Here is a 16,684-nt window from a genome sequence, read left to right on the forward strand (position 1 = left end):
TGAATTATGTGCTAAAATGCTGTATTTTATGAACGCATGAACGTATCGTTACGAAACTCAGTATGGGTCATCAGTACAACGCCCTAAAGGTACTCAAAAATTTATGAGACAGCGCCACCTTTTGGTCAAAAGTTATAATGAAATTTCCAAAAATGCTAATAACTTTTGAATAAATTTGCCTATAGTAATGACACTGATCTCAATAGATTCCTTGGGTTATGCTGAAAACATAGATACCAATTTTGCCATAGTCAATCAAAGTTCCTGTCCGCCATCTTTATTTTCTTTTAAAACCTACTTTTTCGAACTCCTCCTAGACCGAACGTCCGATTTTCACCAAAATCGGATCGTGTCATCTCCAGACTGTGCCGAGTAAAAGTTATGGATTTCGTGTCGATAGACAAAACCGTTTTCGTATACCGCAGTGGCAAAGTTGAGGCATGATGCCAAAATGACTATTCAGGCTTTATATCTGCAATGCCTTGACATATTGACACCAAACTTTGTATGTGTCATTGTCACTTCACTCTGACCACATCACATCAGTTTCGTAACTGCGCCACCTATTGGTCGAAAGTGATAATCATATTTTTAGTTATTGTATGTGATTTTTCAACCATTTTGCCAAAATTCTTCTTCAAATGTCTTTAATTGCTCCTTGCTGCAGTTGGTCTCACACTCCCAGCCACTTTGGCATGTCTTGTCGTCTTGCTTGCGCTTGGCCCCGGTGATTGCTGCTTGCAGCTATATTTTAGTTTTGGGTCCGTTTTCATTGTTCCCATTCACTGTTTTCCTGAGTTCTTGTTGCTAGTTTATGCATGGTTTCTGATTGAGTTACGCTCCTGTTTCTTGTTACGTTAATTATCCCTTTGTGTATTTAAGCCTTCAGTTCTTTTTTTTCATTGTAGGGTGTCATTTTTGTTTGCAACTGGAAAGGCTTGTTATTCTAGTTCTCCTGAGCGTTTGTCTAGTTAAATAAAGACTGTTACTTTGTATCTTCTGTGTTGTGCATTTTGGAAAGCCACACCATCGCTTGACTGAACACCAGAGCCCAGCCAGATGTCAGCCAATGCACCAAGAGCCAAAGCCCATCGCAAACTCACCTGAAATTACTAAGCCATTTTCGTTCCGGAGCATGGACTCAATACAATTAATTGATGGATTGAAAAAAATATAATTCCCCAAGGTCTCCCATCTCCACTGGTTCCGCCCAGCTACAAGTCTCCTTTGTCGCTGATGGTTTCATCTAGTTCCAAGTCTCCTTCGTCAAAAATATGTTCTCTCCCAGCCTCCCTCTCCTGCCTCCTCTGCCAAAGCCATCAAGCGTGGCTTGTCGGACATAGAAACAGTAACTAAAGGGGGCGGGTCTTTGCGAACGGTCAATTGACAATGGAAGGCGAGGAGATATACACTGTAAATTGATGAGTTTATTTATCCGCGTTTTAATATGCTCTAGTTCATAGAGATTTATAGATGGATATCGAGGCTTTTTTAGTTAGTGTGGACCCAGTTTGTTTGCTCGTTTCCAAGGCTCCAATACGCTGTAATTCCTGCCAACTGGCAACCCGGGGTGTCGAAATACTATTGGGTGAACTGGCAGTGGGCGGAGTCACACAGATCAAAACAAAAAACCGTCAGACAACACGGAACGTGTAAAATAATAAGTAAATAATAAAATACCTGGCTGTAGAAGTGTTTTTCAGAGAAAAGATTATATGAACTTAATATGTTTCCTAAATAGCTGGAAACATATTATGGTATTTTTATGCTTTAGTATAGTAAAAATGATACATACAGGTCCTTTAAGAGTCCGTCCTGACCATCAGTGAAGGCTCCACCCTCCGTCGGCTTCGCCATAGAGTTTTCATTTGTTCCCTGTCACTGTTTTTCTGAGTTCTTGTTGAAGGTTTCCTCTACCACCTCCTCCAGGATCCTGTACGTCATCAGCTCTAAACCCACCTCCAACGACGGTCTGACGTCAGGGTTATGTTAAGTTTCATTTTGTTTTGGTTTCGTTTTCATTGTTCCCTGTCACTGTTTTTCTGAGTTCTTGTTGCTAGTTTGTATGCATGGTTTCTGATTGAGTTACGCTCCTGTTTCTTGTTACATTAATTATCACTGTGTATTTAAGCCTTCAGTTCTTTCTGTTCATTGTTCAGTGTCATCTTTTGATTGTGTGTGGAAAGCCGTGTTATTCTGTATTCGTCTTATGAGTGTTTGTCTAGTTAAAGCTGCAGTCCAGCACTTTTTTGGGTTTAAAAATATCAAAAAAGACATTTTTGAAAAAAAAAACGTAACCAGCCAGTGTTCAAAACGATCTGCTTGCCTTACCTCGATTCAAAACTGTAAGCTTGTAATAATGATTTTAATTCCAGTGGTACTGGTGGATTTCCGCGGGAATTTCGAGCATGTCTTTGCGTCATTACGTCACTTCTGTACACATAGAGAATGAGTCCCGGCTAGTCGGCTATATAGCGTGTGGATGATGTAGGAGGTGGAGATTTAGCTTAGCACTTGGTATGGCGGATCCCGATAGTTTAAAGGGGTCATGACATGAGAAACCAAATTTGCCTTGATCTTTTGGTATATAAGAGGTCTTTGTACCATTAAAACGTCCTGCAAGTTTCATAGCTTAAGACGTTCTCCCCATTATAAACGAATAATTTATTTAATCAAGCTCTAAATACAGCTCGTTCTGGATCCATGGTAAGAAGTGACGTCACGGTACGAAGTGACGTACCAGCGTTTGCATATAGACCGCCTCCAGCACAAGACAACTACGCTTTCAGCGCAAGGCAGCTACGCTCATTTCGTATCATCGTCGCGCCCGCGCGCTGCGCGCCTCACAAGTGTTCAGTCGACGGACAGCGAGTGGGTCTGTGTACAGGGAAATTACGATGCCACGCAGATGTGCTGTTCCTGGCTGTGGACAAACAACATCTTTGAATACGCTGCCGATAGATCCAGTCGTCAGGGGAAAATGGATGCACTTTATTTTTTGCGGACGTCTCAGTCACGGCAGTGTTAGTTTAAGCGTGTGTTCTGTACATGTGAAGGATGACTGTTTTGAGCTTTGCCAGAAAACTGTTGCTCAAAGATAAGTCCGTGCCGACTATTCTTGGCTCAACATCGACGACGCAAACTGTAAGTAATGTATTTAAAACTTTAAACTACTTTTTAAATACGCTGAAAGATCCAGTCGTCAGGGAAAAATGGATGCACTTTATTTTTTGCGGACGTCCCAGTCACGGCAGTGTTCTATACATTTAAGGATGACTGTTTTGAGGAAAAAATCCCAATATGATGCTTGGCTTTGCCAGAAAACTGTTGCTCAAAGATAAGTCCGTGCCGAATATTCTGGGCTCAACAACGACGACGCAAACTTACTTTTTACCATGGCTAATATAAACACATTTGTATAAGAGAATCTTGAAAATATGTCGCCTTTCTAGTATGCCTACATGTGATAGAAAATTAAAAATGTTGCCTTTATCAATGCTGCATCTTCAAATATGGCCTGTGCATGCATTTTTGTCCGTGGTACACCCTATCATTTCATTGGAATTAGTTAAATAATGTTAAACTGTTAGCAAATTAAGCTATAGGAAAATTATGTAACAATAATCCGTTTTCAAGTGTCTCGGGTTAATTTTTTTTTATTAATTCAAAATAGTTTCACTTTCCATGTGGACACGGGCTGATCCAGTCTTCGTTGTTGTGGTGATGGTTCATTTTCCTCTGATTCCGGCTCAAACATAATAAGGTTTTATCATTGCAAGAGCCATCGCTTCGCATGCATCACCTGCTATTAAACAGTTGCGCCGAATCCGCAAATGTTCTGGCTGGGGGCGTTAATAATTGATGCATTGGCACTGACGTTAGCCAATCATAACAGTGGGCGTTAACACTGAACTCTTAAAGGGGAAACACCCCCAAAACAGACTGTTTGAATCAGAGGATGAGAAACAGGGTGGGAAAAGGTCATAAATCACTACATTTTAAAAGTTTTTTGTAAAAAAAACTATAGTTATACTATAATTGCACCTAAGGGAACATAATAATAAAATAAAAAAAACCATGTCATGACCCCTTTAAAGCGACAATCACCAGTAACTGGAGATTCACCAGTTGTAAAACCCAAAAGACTTCGGACTTCAGAGTGGCTACAGAAAAAATATATTTTTCACGTTTTGACGTGATATAAGCAATCGTTAGATTTAATCAGCATGATATAGCTACTGCAATGCTTCCCCCCACCCCCCGAATTTGGTCAGAACAAAAGTGAATGTTACTTACTTGTTCAGATGACATTTTCCGATGAAAATTCTAATGTTGACACTTTCAAAAAGTATACTCTGAGATTGCTGATGACAGTACAGTATCCACCGCGACGCGGCAGCGACAGGTTCTCCTCAATACATTGTGTTCATCCGCGCTGTTTCAAGCCGATTTACTACCCACCCACAGTTAATAATTCCGCGAATAACTGCAATTGCAGATTTCTAACAGAGATGGCGACAAAGAGGAAAAACGACGGACTGCAGCTTTAAATAAAGGCTGTTACTTTGCATCTCCTACATTGTGCATTTTGGAAAGTCACACCATCGCCTGACAACTATTGTAAATGTATAATTATAAAATCCATAGTTCCTGTTTTGTCTTCTGATTGGTCAATACAATATTCCAGCCGTGCTAAAAAAGCCATGACACAAAACCCCTGTTCAAAATATTACTGTGCAGCTTATCCTCTCCTATTAAGATTTAACAACATTCAGTGTAAACTTTGTTACTGTTTATTAATGTTTTATTCTGTATTCTCCTTATGAATGAATGCACTTAGTTTGGCACACTCGGGCAATATGACCCATTTTTTATGGTGCTTGAAATTATATGTTAATGATACGTTTTATTCAGACAGAGCTGTGGACACTTAACCAATGTAGAGTTATAAATGTTTATGTACTTCCAAGCCCAACTTTTTATCTTGACTTACTCTGGAGGGGGTCATAACCCCCCATATCCCCAAACCCCCTCGAAATGTGTACCCTAGTCATATGATCACACAGTAATGCAGCCACCAGCTATCAGGTGGCGAGTACACATGTTAAATCTATTAGATGGACCTAATGGATTTTCACATCCAGTCTCAATTAGTCAGATATATAACCCGACAGTGGACCAGGACCAGGCCTGGGCTTCTCTCGTCCTTCACTGTCGTCGCTCCCCCTTTGATGCTCCCGTAGTTCCTCCGTGAGCAACCCGATCTCATGAAATGCGTCTCTATAGCACGCATTGTATTTATCGTGCAATTTATTTGTGAAAATTTGTATTTACGTGCATATGATACCTTTGGGTAGGATTAGTGGTGTGGGCTACGTGCATATATATATATATTATTTAAGTCCTATATGTATAGCCTTATAATATCACATACAATTATATAGGACTTCTTAATATTATCATTGGCCACACAACCATTCACTCAAGCACCCCATGTTCTGGCAAGTTTTTAGACAGACCATTCCCAGATATTAAAATTGACCAAAAATACCATTATTGTGGACAAAAAAAGTTAAAAGGTAGCCTGGGAAAACCCAGACCACTCTCAGTTGTAACTGAGTTAGGGTCTGGCAAAGCTCCATAGACAATTCATTTCCACAGGGGCGTCACCAACGGACGTCGCTCAAATGGCTCTGGGCGCAATTGGATAGATCTAAAACCAATCAGAGCGACGGAGAAACATCTATGACTCTCAGCAATTCTCTGTTTGTGTTTTTCAGGAAAATGTAGCAATGGCTTCTTACGACTTTTGCTGTTTTTGTAAATGACCATTTTAAATAGCTGATTCGAACGACTGATGTTCCACGGCGCCATCCATCTCTGTAATGTACAAAATCTGCGTCACCGTCGCTGCTCTGTCGTCATCGTGTAAAGCCCGCCCCAACGTTTCTGATTGGTGCCGCGATTTCGACGGATTGGAAATGGGTTTCAATGGGCTCTTTGCCAGACCCACTTGCAGAGCAAATCTCAATTTGCCGGAAGTGGTCTGGGTTTTCCCAGGCTAGTTAAAAGGTACTGTCTTGTGGAAATTCAGCACCGAATACAATGAAAATCAATCAATTTACATCTCATCCTTCTGTTTAGTTACTTTCTGCTGAAACCATATCAGAAAATCGGAATATTTTGTGAAAATATTATTTTTTTCAGGTCACAATATTACTTAGGGGAGAAAAAATTAGTTCTGCAAAGTATTCAATTCAAGGTTATTTGTATAGCGTTTTCTGTTTCAAAGCAGCGTCACAGAAAATGTATTTCAGTGTTACAATCAATGTGTCAAAGTATGTCCATATTACAGTCGTATAGGCTAGCTATAAGAAATGTAGTAAATGTCATGTATTCAGTTAAGCAGACACAATGAACATGTTCGGCTTGTGATCGCATGGGATTATTGCTCATTGCAACATTTCTCAAAGGGAAAACTTCCTAGAGAGTAGTCAAGTAGTGAACCGAATGCAGTTTTGTGCCGTGAATCAAACTTATTTACACCGTCAATGGAAGTCACCGCACTGTTTTGCTTGAGGTGTGTAACGGATGATCTGTTTATTCGTTCTGCTGGAGCAGTGCAGGAACACGAGGTGAGAGGCAGATGAATGCTTTCGCTGGGGCTCTTGCCAAACCAAACACATCCCCTTGGCATCCTTACATTAGTGTCAGTGGCTTACATCCATAATGCAGCAGCTTCAGAAACGAGACCCCAGCTGAGGAGGAATGGCAAGCTTATTATGGGCTAAATTTGACACAGAAATGTGCTCCTTGCAGGCTGAAATTATAATAATTGTAACCACATATGATTTACTTAATATCAGTTATTTTAATGACAATATTTAGCACTGTGGTTTGACTGTTGCATAATCCCTGGGTGACATGAACACAATGCATGGTCTATAATTATCTGATAATAAATATACATTTATAAAAACTGTAAAAAAAGATTGCATGTTTCCAGAAAAAAACATGGGGGGGGGGGGGGGGGATGGGGTTATACAACACAAAACCCATTTTACTTCTGTAATTGTGATTCATAGTGCAAGAGGATACTTGAAATATGAGGGAGAACTCAACTGGGAATTGAATGGACTGTGAAAGTGGGCATTTTATACCAGAATAAAGAGAGGTAATTCAAAAATAAGAGTGATCTGATAACAATCAGACGAGTTACAAGTTATATGGATGGTTGGATAAAAGACTGTGAATCGTGCACAATAACACGTGTTGACTTAAAAGGTGATGCCAGGTTTTGGTATAATGTACTGAGAACATTGTCTGGGCTTTTCTTTAAAATAAAATATTTAATGAAAGGTTACAGCACATTGTTGAGTCACCATGAAATCAAAACGCATGTAACCTCATAATCTTTAATTAAAATAATTTCCTCTCCGATTTGCAGCGACCTCTCTTCTCTTCTCTGATGATGTGTTTACTGGCGTGAGGGCGGGGCAACCTGTCACTCACACGAGCTCCACCAATAGCAAACCGGAACCATCCAATCAATTCCCCATGGACAACCTTAGAGGATAGTTCACCCAAAAATGAAAATTAGCCCATGATTTACTCACCCTGAAGCCATCCTAGGTGTATATGACTTTCTTCTTTCAGACGAATACAATCAGAGTTATATAAAAAAATGTCCTGGCTCTACCAAGCTTTCTAATGGCAGTGAATGGCTGGAGAAAATTTGAAGACCAAAAAAGTGCATCCATCCATTATAGAAGTGCTCTATACGACTCCAAATGGTTAATAAAGTCCTTCTGAAGTGAAGCCATGCGTTTGTGTAAGAAAAATACCCATATTTAAAACTTTATTAACTATAATCATAGCTTCCGCCTGACGGCCGTACACGTGGGTTTATGGTGAAAGAGTGACACCTGACGCACGACGTAATGACGAACACGCAAGCGCAGAGGATAGGGCAAAACAGCAAAACACCGGTCGCGAATTAGCCATTGTGAAGAGAAATGATGAGCATTTCTATATAATAGAAGAGGAGCTTGAGTTTGTTGTTTAAACCGCGAGAGGCATCAAAGCTTACGCTACTCCTATATCCAACGTCATAAATGTGTCACGGGTTACTCTTGTGGCGCAAGTCGACTTGCGTAGTATGTGCACGGTTGTCTGCCGGAAGCTAGTTATTTGAGATTATGAAGTTATAAATATGGGTATTTTTCTTTCAAGAACCCATGGCTTCGCTTCAGAAGATGATCTGTGGAAACATATCTTAATTTGAGTAAGTTAAAAAGGTGATGTAACTTTCTCCTATTCCAGATTAATATGCAGCTCTACGTTATCTGTAGGCTGATTTCCCCCAAACGCCTAAACACTGCGACTCTGTGGCACTATATTAATATTAAAGTTAGTTCACCCAAAAATGTATTTTCTGTCATTAATTACTCACCCTTGTGTTGTTCCAAACCCGTAAGACCTTCGTTCATCTCCGGAACTTCAGCGTAATTGCAACTTTCAAGGCCCAGAAAGGTAGTAAAGACATCGTTAAAATAGCCCATGTGACTCCAGTGGTTAAACCTTAATGTTGATGATGAGAATACTTTGTGTGCACCAAAACAAAAATAACGACTTTATTCAATAATTTCTTCTCTTCCCTGTCATTCTCCTACTCTGTTGATGCTGTAGACACAGTGCAGCGCTTTGGCCGACATTGAGGCGGCGCTCTGACGTAGAAACTGGAAGCGCTGCACTGTGTCTACAAGCATAGGGGGATGACATTGAAGAGAAGAAATTGTTGAATTAAGTCGTTATTTTAGTTTTGTTTTTTTTTCGCACAAAAAGTATCCTCCGCATAACATTGGATAAATGTGCATTAATTGCATGCTTTATTGGTTCCCTAATGCATCAAATACAGACTGAGGATGGAGTTGCCCCTGAGACCGCCAGGAGACGGCATTTGTGGCATAATGTTGATCACTACACAACAATTTTGACTTGTTCCTACCTTTTCTGTAAAAAAAAAATTGTTTTAAATACTCACGGTTTTAATTGTATGGCCACCAAACATAAGTGTGTGTATTAACATGATTTTTAGCATAAAAAAATCCCTCACTAACCTTTTCTGTGTAAAGTAATATCCCATTTTACAACGTTATTGCCATGACAATTGGATACAATAAAACCCTAAACCTAAGACAACTGTAAATTGATTGAAATAGCTTTACAGTTTAAAGGGGTGGTAAAATGCCATTTTCACAAGAGAGTGTGTGTGTGTGACGTTTTAGCACAAAATACCCCACAGATATTTGTATAGTTATATTAAAGTTGTCACTTTTTTAAGGGTTTGCAAAAACGCACTGTTTTGTGCCTGGCCCTTTAAATGCAAATGAGCTGCTGCAGAGGGGTTTCAAGAGCTTGTGTGTGTGTGTGTGTGTGTGTGTGCGTGTGTGTGTACACGTGTGTGTGTGTGTGTGTGTGTGTGTGTGTGTGTGTGTGTGTGTACACGTGTGTGTGTGTGTGTGTTAGCAGCAGTGTGTGTGTGTGTGTGTAGAGTTAACTTCATCTACCGTTTTGACGGTGGGCTATTCAATCTGCGGAGGATGCAAGCCAAAACTAGAGTGGAGGAAGTCACTGTTCGAGAACTTTTGTTTGCTGATGACTGTGCTCTGGCTGCTGGCTCAAATAAAGATCTACAGGACAGTATGGACCACCTCTCCTCAGCTTGCAATAACTTTGGCCTAACAATCAGCACAAAGAAGACTGAAGTCCTATACCAACCTGCTCCTGGGAAACCATACACTGACCCAACCATCTTTGTGAATGGGCAAAAGCTTTCAGCCGTTGACAAGTTTAGTTACCTTGGTAGTACACTGTCTCGTGCTGTGCACATAGATGATGAAGTTAACATCAGGATTGTCAAGGCCAGCGCAGCCTTTGGACGTCTACGTGACTCGGTATGGGAAAGGACTGGCATCAAGCAGGAGACAAAACTGAAGGTCTACCGGGCTGTTGTCTTACCAACCCTTCTGTATGGGTGTGAAGCCTGGACAGTTTACCAGCGCCATGCCAAAAAATTGAATCATTTCCACTTGAGTTGTCTGAGGAAACTGCTGAGGATCAAGTGGCAAGACAGAATCTCTGACACGGAAGTCCTCAGCAAGGCAAATATCCCCAGCATCTACACCATGCTTGCAAGGGAACAACTTAGATGGACTGGCCACGTGACCAGAATGCCCTACGTGAGACTTCCAAAACAAGTCTTCTTTGGCGAGCTGAAAAATGGCAAGCGAACACAAGGTGGCCCTAAAAAGCGCTACAAGGACACCCTTAAAGCGTCCTTGAAGAGCTTTGGACTTGACCTGAAAAACTGGGAATCCCTAGCACAGGACCGACCTGCCTGGAGAAGAAAAGTCCAGGACGGCGCGGTTAGGGGTGTAAATCGGGGCCTTCATGACGATTCGATACGATACCGATTTCTTAAGCCAACGATTCGATTATTTTCGATACTTCAGAATTCCCCGCGATACGATTCGATTCGATTCAATGCTCGATATTTTTACATGATGATCTATTAAGTTTCAAAATAAATCAACAAAAATAAATCATTTAATTAGCCTTTTATTGAGAATACAGAAACAGTATTCTATCTATTCACATAATAATGTGTATGTTACACTATAGCATTTGTGCTCAATGCACTGCAAATGAACAGAAAATAGAACAGTTACTGCATCTACTACAGTTACAATAAAGTGCAATCAGATAATTTGTAATAAGAAGCTTTACACTCGACATCAATACCATGGCGCCTTTTCAGATGTGCGGAGAGATTTGACGTGTTGCTGCAGTATCTTATCTCACACTGACAGTCTTTCTCTTTACAAACGGCAACATCTCTTACCAGTGCTCCATCTATTTTCCTGAAGCCAAAATACTTCCACACCCATGACTTGACGCCGACTGGAGTGTGTAACGTTTCACTTTCATTGCCAGCTCGCTCTGACGGTTCCATCGCTCTTGAAAGTCAGACTCAACAGTGTGTGAACTGTGAACATAAACGTAATGCGCGCGGCGCGTGAAGCAGTGTGACGTAGAAGACAATAATGAGGATATCGCCACCCGCAGCTTAGGAGTATGTTGCACGCATATGTCGGAGTGGATGCTGAAAAATGACAGGCGGCAAAATTAGCACATTAATCGATATTCTTGCGGACGCAACGATGCATCGAATCGCCGGCTGTATAATCGATGTATCGATACGAATCGATTGATATTTACACCCCTAGGCGCGGTCCTCTGTGAGAGTAGGAGAAGCTCCTGTGCTATCTTGAAGAGGCAGCAGCGCAAATCTACCAAGGAAGGACATGTGGCTGCACCTCAGAGCGCTACATCCTCCCTGACCTGTCCAGTATGCCACAGGGAATTCCGGGCTCGGATTGGCCTCTTCAGCCATCTGCGCACTCATCAAAATCCAACAAAATGACAAAACGTGCCATGGTCATCATCAATTTTGATGGACGAACAAGGAAGGAAGGAAGGTGTTAGCAGCTGCAATTACCTCACGCAGACGCACTAACATGACAGAAACTTTTCTGCCTTTAATGTTAAAACGGAGTCAAACTAAGATGGAGAGACTCAAGAAGAAGTGACAACATGTAGAAGCAACAGGACGTCTCTGAATGGTTAGTTGATGAATTTATGTTGCTGATGTGGATTTAACCATCTTCAATTGCAGATGTTGTTTATGCTCAAACAGCAACATTACACACTAACTAAAGTTAGAAAAGTTAAATCATACTCAACCACCCCTTTAAGTGTAAGTGCTTTTATACAATTATTGCCTTGACATTTTGCTTCCAATGTACTGTAAGTGCCTTGCCTTAAAGGGGTCAAATCATGGATTTATTTTATTATTATTATTTTAATATGTTCACTTATAGTTAATAAATGTTTTTTTTTTGCACAAATATATATGCAGAAAACTATTCTTTTCCACCATTCTGACCCTCTGTCTGATATGATCCTTTAAAGCTTGTCAGTAAACGGCCACTGTTATAACATCATTGCACAGGAAACAGTGTCAACGCCCACTCACTATTGCATGCATGAGTAAGTCATTTTCAGACAAAGCATTATGAAATCTTTAACTTTCGGTTTGTGATGCAGCCGCTGTCAGATTCAACACTGCTGACGGCTTCACCGGTCAACTAAAGTTTCTGTGTGAACTCTCCATTACGCTGTGCCTCGATTACAAAACAAAATGCTCCGGACAAACATATAATCCTCCGGGACACGAGTAGAATAAAACATCCACCTGTGTCCGGCACTGGGGATCACTGAATCCTGTGCACATCTGGAAGTTATTTTAGTGGATCCCAGGCAATCACAACAGTCCTAAGTCTGATCTCTTCGAAAATAAGCACCTTTAAAAAAAAATGAATGAAACAACAATGGCTAAAACATTCAGTTAAGTGTAATTTTTATATTTTCTACTTCTATTTTGCCTATGCTACATTAACCGAGGATCCATCATTGTTACGTCAGGTCAGCAGAGTAGTCTGTATTATAACAGATTTTCCATAACTGCCATAGTACATTTTTCAAACACTGTCCATGAATTCATGTTTATTTCTCAAAGTGCTTCCACTCATAAATCTGAATGAGAGGAAATGAACGTTGACCTATTTCCAGCCTCATAGAGAATGAAAGTCATTCCATGACAGGAATTCCAGAGCAGGAATTCCATTTATTTTCCCTATAGGGATTTTTTTATTTATTTATTTTTTTAAAGGCTTTGTTCAAGCATTTTAAACCATGAAAGCCAACAAACTACGAGGTGAATCACAAAAAAAAAAAGCATTTGAAAATCAGACAAGGACAAAGGTATAGGACTGCATTAACAGCCGTAATGAGACAAAGAACTACAATTCCATGAAACATTGCGAATGACATAATCGAATTCTAAATGGAGTGCTTCATGGGAGTGGGCATTGGCGTTTCCTCCAGAACTCTTTTTGGGGTGATTTGCTCCCCGTGACTCTCTGATTAGTGGAATTTTCTGTACAGCATCATTGGTAATGTACATTTTTTCACCACAAAATCAACATGATTATTTAAAAAATGAGTTGAAATAACGTGAATGGATGGCTACAACAAAAGCATATACCATCGATTAACAACCTTTTACATTTTTAAGTTACCATTAAAAATAATTTCCCCTGTGGAGAAAATTATTTTCTTTTTAAATTCCGGAAGCGCACTGTTGGAATCACTTTCCATTGAATTTAAAGAGCATGAGCCGTAACTTCAGCACACGCATATAATAAACGAGTGGATCTCTGAGCTGGTGTGAGTGAGTGGAGACGGGGCTCATTTGCATATTCATAGAACCACATATACTAACTTAGGCAAGGGAGTTTTTTGACTACAGGGACTTTAACACCATTGTATCATGTTTCTCGTTCAAACACGATTGCATCCTGTTAAACCGACTTGAAACGATTACTCTTTGGCTTAACTCGATGTTAACATGTTTCAATTAAGAAGCTCGATCAAATATAGAAATCAGGATTTCCATTTCCCATCATACTTTGCATGGGGCTGGATAGGGAGAGTAAATGTTGATTTAAATACTGCATCCATAATCGAATACTTTCTTATTATATAGTAAAAAAACAGTATGCGAAAAGTCTCCGGAGAACCTCCTGCTCCCACCGAGATCCTGAAGTGTGCATTCGATGGACACTTTACTATCCCATGTCCGAATTTCATTCATATAGAACATACTTTTGAAACAATCGCAAAGTACATTCAAATGTCATATACCTACTCAAGAGAGTACGCGATTTCAGACGCAACAAACTATATTCAAAATAGTTTCTGTAATGTTGGTGTTTTTGGGGGGTTGCCATTGTGGTGAAATGTCGAGTGTGTGCTTGGGTTGAGGACCAGCTAACAAGAATTCAAGATGCTTTAATAAAAAAGCAACTACTATGGGAATGCCTGTATGGATGTAACCAGCACCATCTTCTGGTTGCCAACACCTAACATGGAGGATGAACTAAACTCAAATAACTCGATTCAATCAGGTTAATCATTCATGAAGTATTTGAGTAGCGATGACATGTTTCCATGTTCATGATTGAATCAAGTTTGGCCAAATATTTCTTTATTTTTTGAGTGTAAATTGAATAAAGACTTACATTGTGGTCTCTTCTTCACTCAAAGGTATTTTATGGCTATTGAAAACTGTTAAAAAGACTCATTCATTGTAATTGCATGGAAAAAAGCATACTTTGATTCAAAAAGTTTTCTTCACGGAAAGATCAGACAGGTTTGGAATGACATAAATAATGACAGACTTTAATTGTTGGGAGAACCGTCCCATTCTAGGCTCATGACCACAGCGTAGGTCAGTATCCAAATGGAGTATCCCCTTCTACGCTCCCCCGTCAGGTGACATTTTGGGGGAAGTCGTGTTTATGCGTTCAGTTTGCGCTGCTGAGTGTCTGATCTCTTGCCCACACACTGTTTTGAGAAGATTTACACAACTTGTTGGCGTTAACCTCAGTTAACCCCACTGTTGATCGCAAAATGACCCCTGTCCCACAAACACATTCTTACAAATACATGTACCCATGAACCCTTGTACTCTACTATGTTATGACCAGAGCAGCTGTGGCAAACATGAGCACGTACATCGTGGCTTTGAAGACCACTACACACAAGCAAACCACTGTATGTTAGCATGAGTGTAGAAAGAACTGAATTTTGGTTTGATAGGAATTCATTTAGGCTTTTACACTGAAAGAGATATGGTTCAACTGGATATAATTATTACAATTTTGAAATTCTTCTGTGTGGAAAAGACCATATTCAGGAAGAAAATGTGACTTTTTTCTTATACCAGGTGTTGGGTACACAAACTACAATGTGTACGTACACTCACAGATGACACAAAGTATTCTGTTGGTCACGCCATTCAAACGTCATTTTGCTGCCATGACTACAGCTTGTATATTGTACAAACATTACGATAAGTTACGATGATTGTTATGGTCAAGAACATAAACATAATGGAGAATGTTCCAGGAAGAAGCGGGTCAAGGCTGTGAGTGGGCATTTGTGTATTTAGCATATGTTTTTTTTACAGTGTACATCGCGCACACACACACACATTTGGGTTTGTACAGAATGTCCATTAGCACAAGACGCTCTCCACTTTTCTTGTTTCACACATTCCAGAGGTCTATAAAACAAAAATGGGCTTAAACGTACTTGGGTTAACTGAAAAGGCATTAAAAAAATATATATACAAAATTCAAATAAGTTTTGATGCATGTCTGGATAATATAAATATAAGAAGACAGTTATGAATAGCTAAGACATCGTTTTATGAGTGTTTTAGGAAGGAAACGGGGTGGAGAATAAAACTCACATTTAATTGTATACTATTGCAGTTTATAATGAGAATCTGGAAAACATGGGGTTTTATAAATCTGAAAACATTTGAGGTTATTATGCATGAGCTTTGTGGGCTGGTAACCCAAAGGTTAAAACCCTTGAAGAGGTCGATACTTAAGGGAGTAGTTCAGTTCAGAGTAAAAATTTCCTGATGATTTAGATGTTCATGTCTTTCTTTTTTCAGTCGAAAAGAAATTAAGGTTTTTGAGGAAAACATTCCAGGATTTCTCTCCATATACAGTGACTTCAACGGGTTGAAGGTCCAGATGTGGGTTTCAATGCAGCTTCAAAGGCTCTACACGATCCCAGCCGAGGAATAAGAGTCTTATTCCGTAGCCAAACTATCGCCCATTTTCCCAAAAAAACAACAACATTATATACTTTTTAACCACAAATCCTCATCTTGCACTTGCAAAAATCCAGGAATGTCCTGGAATTTTCCTTAATTTCTTTTCGACTGAAAAAAGAAAGACATAAACATCTTGGATGACGTGGGTGTGAGTAAATTACCAGGAAATTTTAATTCTGAAGTGAACTAATCCTTTAACTGGAGAGTTTCACGTCACCTGTATAACCAACTGGAGTATTACATATAAAGCTCTATTTTGAATAACATTTAATTGTATGAACTTTGAAGTAAGCCACACATAGTAGTCATAGTACACAATTATACAACATTTAATTCCAGCTCTAAAATTTGAGCGGCACTGCAGAAGTCAAGCATCACTGGGACTTTTCACTGTGTGTGTCACTCCGCTTGTCTGTGTATTAGTTGCAAGCATTTTCAATTCAATTTTCAAGTCTTGTTCTGTAGGCTACATCGTTTCGCTAGTAGGGGTTGAAAAGCGAGTCACTTGAATTATTCACTTGACTGTTTTGTTAAAAGAAAACAGATTAATTCATGAACAAAACAAATGAGTCATTGAATCATTCATTGAACCAATTCGATCAAAACACTGATTCGTTCAGTCTGATGACTCAGCAGCTGATCGGATTTGACTTTGTTTGGAACCATCTCATATATTGTGTCTAAAATGTAAGTTACTCAATATTAAATTATTCTTTATTGACCTGTTGTATAAAAGCAATATCATTTGCATTTATGCATTTGGTAGACGCTTTTATCCAAAGGAAGTTAAAGCCGGGTACACTGTGCGATTTATAATAGTACTTTACGAACATGATCATCGCTGTAAGCCGTGTCACACTAGGCATGTTT

The sequence above is a fragment of the Phoxinus phoxinus genome (genome assembly GCF_949152265.1).
Source record: "Phoxinus phoxinus genome assembly, chromosome: 17".
NCBI lineage: Eukaryota > Metazoa > Chordata > Actinopteri > Cypriniformes > Leuciscidae > Phoxinus > Phoxinus phoxinus.